This window comes from Pristiophorus japonicus, chromosome 4, assembly GCF_044704955.1.
Source record: "Pristiophorus japonicus isolate sPriJap1 chromosome 4, sPriJap1.hap1, whole genome shotgun sequence".
Lineage (NCBI taxonomy): Eukaryota > Metazoa > Chordata > Chondrichthyes > Pristiophoridae > Pristiophorus > Pristiophorus japonicus.
The window spans coordinates 198,418,214-198,427,513 of record NC_091980.1 but is presented as its reverse complement, the minus strand read 5'-3'; the positions used below and the strand labels follow the sequence as shown (position 1 = coordinate 198,427,513).

At 45.7% G+C, this 9,300-nt stretch overlaps 1 pseudogene; it reads right to left on the bottom strand.

Moving 5' to 3' along the window:
- Positions 1–5,254: 5,254 nt before the first annotated feature.
- Positions 5,255–8,837, bottom strand: LOC139262738 (potassium channel subfamily K member 18-like; annotated as a pseudogene).
- Positions 8,838–9,300: the final 463 nt, after the last annotated feature.

Here is a 9,300-nt window from a genome sequence, read left to right as displayed (position 1 = left end):
AGCTGCCATATTCCAGCGCAACATGGAGAGTCTGCTCAAGTCCATCCCAGGGACGGTTGTATTTCAAGACGACATACTTATCATGGGCAGGGACACCGACTCCCATCTCCATAATTTGGAGGAAGTACTAAAGCGGTTGGATCAGGTAGGCCTACAAGTCAAGAAATCCAAGTGCCTGTTTTTCGCACCTGAGGTTGAATTTTTGGGCAGAAGGATTGGCACTGATGGAATCCGCCCAACAGAGTCCAAAACAGAAGCAATTCGCCTGGCACCCAGACCCCGGAATGTCTCAGAACTGCGCGCCTTTCTCGGGCTACTCAATTACTTTGGGAACTTTATGCAGAACTTAAGCACGCTGCTGGAGCCTCTCCACGTGCTACTCAGGAAGGGGTGTGATTGGTTTTGGGGGGACGCCCAGGAACGTGCCTTCAATAAGGCACGCAACCTTCTGTGTTCCAACAGTGTTTTGACTTTCTTTGACCCAGGTAAAAAGCTAGTTCTCACATGCGATGCGTCAGCGTATGGGGTCGGGTGTGTTTTGCAACATGTCAATAGTGCGGGCAAATTACAACCCATAGCTTATGCCTCCAGGTCACTTTCGCGGGCAGAGCGCGGGTACGGAATGGTAGAGAAGGAGGTGCTCGCGTGCGTGTACGGTGTCAAAAAGATGCACCAATAACTTTTCGGGGCCAAGTTCGTGTTAGAAACCGACCACAAGCCCCTCATGTCCCTCCTATCCGAGAGCAAGGCAATAAACGCCAACGCCTCGGCGCGAATTCAACGGTGGGCACTCATGCTGGCGTCCTACGACTATACCATAAGGCACAGACCAGGCACAGACAAAACTGTGCCGACACGCTCAGCATGCTACCCCTGGCGACCACGGAAGGGTCTGATGAACAGGACTCTGAGATAGTCATGGCAATCAATGCCTTTGAGTCCACAGGTTCGCCCATGACGGCTCGCCAAATCAGAGCCTGGACGGCCAGCGACCCCACGTTATCCTTAGTAAAAAGATGTGTCCTAACCTGTGACTGGGCAGAGGCCCGTGATTCCTGCCCCGATAAAATTAAAACCCTTTCATAGGCGCATGCGTGAGCTATCACTACAAGCAGACTGCCTGATATGGGGCAGCCGAGTAGTCATGCCTCTGCGAGGCAGAGAGGCATTTGTCCGGGAGCTCCACTGCGAGCACCCGGGAATCATTCTCATGAAGGCCATAGCCAGATCCCACGTCTGGTGGCCTGGTATTGACGCGGACTTGGAGCTCTGCGTCCGAAGGTGCACCATTTGTGCCCAACTCAGCAATGCCCCCAGGGAGGCTCCACTGGGCCCCTGGCCCTGGCCTACCAAACCGTGGTCGCGGGTGCACGTAGACTATGCAGGCCCATTCATGGGGAAAATGTTCCTCGTAGTTATAGGTGCATTTTCAAAGTGGATCGAATGCACCATTTTAAACTCGAGCACCACCTCCACCACTGTGGAGAGCCTCGCAACCATGTTTTCAATGCATGGAATCCTCGACATATTGGTCAGTGACAATGGTCCGTGCTTCACCAGCGCAGAATTCCAAGACTTTACAATTGACTACGGCATAAATCATGTCAAGACGGCACCGTTCAAGCTGGCCTCCAACGGCCAGGCGGAGAGAGCAGTGCAAATCATTAAATAAGGCATGCTTAAAATCCAAGGTCCCACGCTGCAGGGTCGCCTGTCGCGGCTGCTGCTGGCATACAGATCTCGTTCGCACTCACTGACTGGGACCGCCCCCCCCCCACCCCCGCGCAACTGTTGATGAAAAGGACTTTAAAAAGAAGGCTCTCGTTAATCCTCCCAGAAATGCACGAAATCGTTGAGGCAAAGCGCCGTAAGCTGACTGAGTACCATGACAGAAATTCAAGGGGGAGATGGAATGAGATAGGGGACAAAGTGTTTGTACTAAACTGTGGCAGGGGTCCCAAATGGCTTGCAGGGACAGTAACGGGCAAGGAAGGAAACAGGCTACTGGTAGTACAAATGGACAATGGCAAAACCTGCCGGAGGCATGTAGACCAAGTCAAAAGCAGATTTACCAACAACATTGCGGAACCAGGGGCAGACTACAATGTGGAACTCGCACCACACCTGGTGGACAGACAGAGGGAACAACCTGAGGAAAGGGCAATCCCAACAGACAGCCCAGGCGAATCAACAACAATCACACCAATCGAAACAGACAGCCCAGGTGAGATACCAGCAACCACACCCAAAGCAAAACAGACACCAAGGCAAACAACTGAACCACAACTCAGACGCTCCACGCGAGAGCGTAGACCACCTGAGAGACTGAACCTATAAAGACAATAAGACCTTGGGGGAGGGTGATGTCATGTATCTTACATTATTATATATAACTGTATCCTAACATGTTTTACATGACTGTAATAAGATATGATCTGTAACCACCAGCATACCTTACCACCAGGGATGCACTTGCAAGAGACAGGTATATAAGGACAGGTCTCAGGCAAGTGCAGCATTCCAGAGCTAGGAAATAAAGGTGCAGGTCCAGAGTGACCTTGACTTCACTATATGCCTCGTGTGAATCTGTACTGAGGGGACAGGACTTTACAATAATGAGGGGGCTCGACAAGGTGGATGCAGGGAGGATATTTCCACTCAAACTAAAACTAGGGGACATACTCAGAATAAGGGGCCGTCCATTTCTTCTCTCAGAGGGTTGTAAATCTGTGGAATTCTGTGTCCCAGAGAGCTGTGGAGGCTGTGTCATTGAATATATTTCAGGCAGAGATCGACAGATTTTTGAGGGATAAGGGAACAAAGGGTCATGGGGAGCTGCAAAGGAAGTGGAGCTGAGCCCATGATCAGATCAACCATGATCTTATTGAATGGCAGAGCCAAATGGCCTACTCCTGCTCCTATTTATTATGTTCTTATGTTCTTAACAATTAGAGATCTGTTTAGCACAGACGGTGGAGGGAAGAACCAGAGGTTGGGCTGGTCGAACACTCTTCGAGAATGATCCCATGCTTTACCAAAGAAGGCTCTAGACAGAGAAAGAGACTGCAAGCTAAAGAGAACTGCTCACGTGCACCAGCTGTTTATCCAATTGGAATCAGTATCAACTACATGTTATAGTTGTATGTTTTTGCTATATAGCTATTCAGCAGAGGAGGACTAAGGGTTTAATTAGGCAGGGGAAAATAGAGTATGAGAGTAAGCTTGCAGGAAACATAAAAACTGACTGCAAAAGCTTCTATAGATATGTGAAGAGAAACAGATTATTCTTTAATAATGGACTCCAACATTTTCCCAACCACAGATGTTAGGCTATAACTGGTCTATAGTTTCCTGCTTTTTGTCTGCCTCCTTTTTTAAATAGGGGCATTACATTTGCAGTTTTCAAATCTGTTGGGACCTTTCAGAATCCAAGGAATTTTGGTAAATTGCAACCAATGTATCTACAATCCCTGCCGCAACTTCTCTTAAAACCCTAGGATGCAAACCATCAGGTCCAGCGGATTTATCTGTCTTTAGTCCCATTACTCCTTAGTGATTGTGATTGTGTTAAGTTCCTTCCCCTCTATAGCCCTGAGACTATCCACTGTTGGAATATTGTTGGTGTCCTCTACCCGTAAAGACTGATACAAAATATTTGTTCAGAGTTTCATCCAATTTCCATCCTTTCCTCACCTTCACGTGATCCATCTCCGACTCTTCCCTTCCCTTCCTTGACTTTTCCATCTCCATCTCTGGGGATAGGCTTTCGACCAGTATCCACTATAAGCTTACTGACTCCCACAGCTACCTGGTTTACCCTTCCTCCCACCCCGCATCCTATAAGGACTTCATTCCATTCTCCCAGTTTCTCTGTCTCCGTCGCATCTGCTCTGACGATGCCACCTTTCACACTAGTGCCTCTGACATATCTTTCTTTTTCCTCAACAGAGGATTCCCCTCCGCCATGGGTAACATGGCTCTCGACCGTGTCCATTCTATTTCCCGCACCTTTGCTCTCACCCCTTCCCCTCCCACTCAGAACCATGACAGAGTTCCCCTTGTCCTCAGTTTTCACCCCACCAGCCTCCACGTTCAACGGATCATCCGCCATCATTTCCGCCACCTCCAGCGTGATCTCACCACCAATCACATCTTCCTCTCCCCTCCCTTCTCAACATTCCGAAGGGACCGCTCCCTCCGCGACACCCTGGTCCATTCTGCAGTCACCCCCAGCACCCCCTTCCCATCCCACGGCACCTTTCTATGCAAGTGCAGGAGATGCAATACCTGCCCTTTTATCTCCTCCCTTCCCACCATCCTTCCAAGTGTTTAGTATGCAGTATTCGCTACTCACAATGTGGTCTCCTCTACATTGGGGAAACCAAGTATAGATTGGGTGACCGCTTTGCAGTACACCTCCGTTCAGTTCGTAAGTGTGACCCTGAGCTTCCAGTCACCTATCACTTTAATTCTCCACTCCATTCCCACTCTGAGTCTCCGTCCTCGGTCTCCTACACTGTTCCAACGAAGCTCAATGCAAGCTCGAGGAACAGCACCTCATCTTTCGTTTAGGCACTTTACAACCTTCTGGACTCAACATCGAGTTCAACAATTTCAGACCATAACCGCTGCCAATCTTTGGCTCCCTACCCCACTCCTCAGAGCCTGTTTCTTTCTTTCTCTTTTTCTCCTTGTCTCTAATGACAGTTGGTCATTATCGCGTCATTCACACCCTATCTTGACTAATGTTTTTATAACTCCTGGCATTACCATTTGCATTTGGGCCATCATGCCTTTTGTCTCTCTAATCTCTCCTGTCTTCCAACCTATCACAGACCTTCCCTTTTGTTCTTCCTTCCCCTCCTCCTTTCAGTGCTTGTTAGGAATCTGTTCTTTCTGAACACTCTCAGGTTCGGACGAAGGGTCATCAATCCAAAACGTTAACTCTGCTTTCTTTCCACAGATGCTGCCTGACTTGCTGAGATTTCCAGCATGTTGTTTTTATTCCAGATTCCAGCATCTGCAGCATTTTGTTTTTATAATTTTAAATACTTCTTTAACTTCATGTACATATTAATACATCTTACTATTTTATGTTCATATATTACTTGCTGATACATGTTTGTTCAATACGTCAACCCTAAAATGTACAGGTTTAGTCAATTGTTATAAACAATTCAAAATCATTAATGAAACTCAAATTTAGTATCTCTCACACAAAGCAGAATAGTTGGTTGCCCTGGACCTCAAATCATTAACATTTCTTCTGCTTCCCACCATTGATTTACATACTTACTTGTCTGTAGCAATAAGTTATCTTGTTCTGAGTTAATTTAAAAGCCATAGACATGTTTGCCATATGCGTAATAATTAAAATAGATATTCTCATTAATACTTTAGGACAAAGTTGCTATTGGTGGTAATTGTAATAAAATGGATATAAAAGGAATCAAGATATTTCCATTTTCCCAATTTGAAAGCACAGCTGCACCAAGAGAAGGTATGCCTATGATAATGATGATTGGCATGTCACATTTTTCTAGTTCTTGTCCCAAACATGGAAAAAGATGGTCAACTTCAACTGGCTTTCCATCCAGCAGGGGACATGATCTACTTTGATCTCTCTTGCTAGGCTAGAAAGGTTTCTGATTAAAATGTTCTGGAAGAATTCATTTTTAGAATATTTCAGTATTTCCTTTTAACAGAAGACTGAGTGTTCAACACACTTTTTGAGCTTGTTGATGTTATGGTGACCACCTTTAAAGGACACAGATCTTGTTGTAACTTTTGTTTTTGATTTTGTGAAGCACTGTTTGAATGACACCTTAATGGTGTTACTGAGGGTGGTGGAGATATATTCTTTCTTGTCCGCTGTCTTACATTGTTGCAAACTTTGGAAAGCAAAGCTGCCAGCTTGACTCCAACGTCTATGATGATTAATAGCATAATGGGAATGCCGAATGTTGCATAGAACATGCAGACAATTTTTCTTCTACTGTTAAAGGAGAGATATGAACAAAACCTCAAATTGAGAAGAAAAATGTTACTCAACACAACAGTGAGAAAAATGTACAACACCTACTGGCAGTTTTTCAGACCACATTACTTCTAATTTTTTATTCCCGTGTTTTCTGGAATCTGTCGGTATGTGGGTGCCATCCTTCAAAATAGTGCCATGGGATCTTTTATGTCCACCTGAGAGAACAGACAGGGCCTCAGTTTTAATGTCTCATCTGAAAAGCAGTACCTCCAACAGTGCAGACCTCCCTCAGAACTGTACTGGAGTGTCAGCCTAGATTTTTGTGCTTAAGTCTCTGGAGTAGGACTTGAACCCACAACTTTCTGACTCAGAGGGAGCACTGCTACCAACTGAGCCACGGCTGACACTTGCAATTGCTACACATAGCAGTTACAGTAATTCATCGCTCTAATATCTTCCTTTATCATTTATAAGTGGAAGGATGGCTTGAACTCGAGCTCAGGGTTTCTGAGCTTGAGGAGCAGCTAGGGCCCCTGCAGGGCACATGTGAGGTGGAAATTTCCTAGAGTACACGTACTAGGTGGTGGTCATCCCACAGCTATAGAGAGTTCAGGAGGATAGTAAGTGGGTCGCCATCCAGGAGTGTGGCACTCTCAATCTGGTTTTCAGTGTTGAATACCAGTGATGATACCTTGGGAAAGTGGAGTCTAGAGCACATGCATGGCACTATGGGGCAAATGACTGCACCGGAGGCACAGCAAAGTACAGATCATGGGGGATTCGATAGCCGGGGGAAAGTCAGGTGTTTCTGCAACCGCCAACAGGAGTCCCGGGTGAAGTGTTGCCTCCCTGGTGCCAGGGTAAAGGACATCACCGAGAGGGCGTGGAACATTTTGAGGGGGGAAGGGGAACAGCCAGAAGTCGTGGTCCATATGGGAACCAATAACATAGGTGATAAAAGGGTTGAGGTCCTTCAGTCATTGTTCAGGAGCTAGGGTGGAATATAAAAAGCAGGACCTCAAAATGTAGTAATTTCTGGATTATTCCCAATACCACATGCTAGTGAGTATAGGTACAGTAGTATAAAACAGGTTAACGCGTGGTTGAAGAAATGGTGCAGGAGGGAGGGCTTCAAATTCCTAGGACATTGGGACCGGTTCTAGGGTAGGAGGGACCTCTTTAAGATGGATGGGTTGCACCTCAACAGAGCTGGGACCAATATTCTCGCGGGAAGGTTAACTAGTACTGTGGGGGGTGGGCACCAGGATGAAATATAGGTGTACAAAGGACTGAGAGAGAAAATATGCACTAGAGTAAAGAATAGTTCAGAAATAGGAGGGATCGGACCATCTAAAAAAGCACAAGTATGATGGAATACTCTGCACTTGCCTGAATGAGTGCAGCTCCAACAACATTCAAGAGGCTCGACACCATCCAAGACAAAGCAGCCTGCTTGATTGGCACCCAATACACCACATTAAATATTCACTCCCTCCACCACTGGCGCACCGTGACTGCAGTGTGTACCATCTACAAGATGTACTACAGCAACTCGCCAAGGCTTTTTCGACAGCACTCCCCAAACCCGTGACCGCTACCGCCTAGAAGGACAAGAGCAACAGGTGCATGGGAGCACCATCACCTGCAAATTCCCCTCAAAGTCACACACAATTCTGATCTGGAAATATATCGCCATTCCTTCATCGTCGCAAGGTCAAAATCCTGGAATACCTCCCTAACAGCACTATGGGAGTGCCTTCACCATACAGACTGCAATGGTTCAAGAAGGCAGGTCACCGCCACCTTCTCAAGGGCAATTATGGATAGGCAATAAATGTTGACCTTGCCAGTGATGCCCACATTCTATGAATGAATAAAAAAAAGACGGGGCAAATGCAAAGCATTTAAGATGGGTTTAGAGTGCATGAACAGAAATGTAAGGATAAACAGAGGAATAGTGCAAAAGCAGGAAAGTTATGCAAAAACTTTATAAATAATAGTTAGGCCTCAGCTAGAGTATTGTGTTCAATTCTGGACACCATACTTCAGGAAGTATGTCAGGGCCTTGGAGAGGGTGCAGAAGCGATTTACTAGAATGGTGCAAGGGATATGTGACTACAGTTATGTGGAGTGACTGGAGAAGCTGGGGTTGTTCTCCTCATACCAGAGAGGAGATTTGATAGAGGTGTTCAAAATCATGAATGGTTTTAATAGAGTAAATAAGGAGAAACTGTTTCCAGTGGCAGAAGGGTCAGTAACCAGAGGACATAGATTTAAGCTGATCGACAAAAGAACCAGAGGTGACACGAGGAAACATTTTTTACACAGCGAGTTGCTGTGATCTGGAATGCACTGCCTGAAAGGGTAGTGGATGCAGATTCAAAAGTAACATTCAAAAGTGGATTGGATAAATACTTAAAGAGAAAATATTTGCAGGGCTATGGAGAAATAGCAGGGACGTGGGACTAATTGGATAGCTCTACCAAAGAGCCGGCACAGTCACGATGGGTCGAAAGGTCTCCTTCTGTGCTGTATCATTCGATGATATGCTCCAATTTAAACCGAGAAATAACCATCGCAAACACACCACGTAGTGGACATATCTGAACAGTGCAGATAAGCGTGGCTACAGTAATAATTGTGTATCCAAAATTAATCAGAAAGTTTTTGTCTGTAAGATGTTTATGTCTGAAAACACCTCTATACACATTCTGAGATGTTTGTCACATTTAATTCAAAGGTAACCAGCAAATTAATACACATCATTTTAATTGTAAGGCACTCTACGCACAAAAACAGATGATGATTCATAGAATCATAGAAATTTACAGCACGGAAGGAGGTCATTTCGACCCATCGTGTCTACGCCGGCCAACCAAGAGCTATCCAGCCTAATCCCACTTTCCAGCTCTTGGTCCGTAGCCCTGTAGGTTACAGTATTTTAAGTGCACATCCAAATATTTTTTAATTTTTTTGCCTCTACTACACTTTCAGGCAGTGAGTTACAGATCCCCACCACCCTCTGGTGAAGACATTTCCCCTCATATTTCCTCTAAATCTCCCCCCCCCAAATTACTTAAATCTATGCCCCCTGGTTATTGATCCCTCTGCAAAGGGAAACAAGTCCTTCCTATCCACTCTATCCAGGCCCCTCATAATTTTATACATCTCAATCAAGTCTTCCCTTAGCTTCCTCTGTTCCAAAGAAAACAGATCCAGCATTTCCATTCTTTCCTCATAGCCAAAATTCTCCAGTCCAGGCAAAATTCTTGTAAATCTCCTCTGCACCCTTTCTAGTGCAATCACAACTTTCCTGTAAT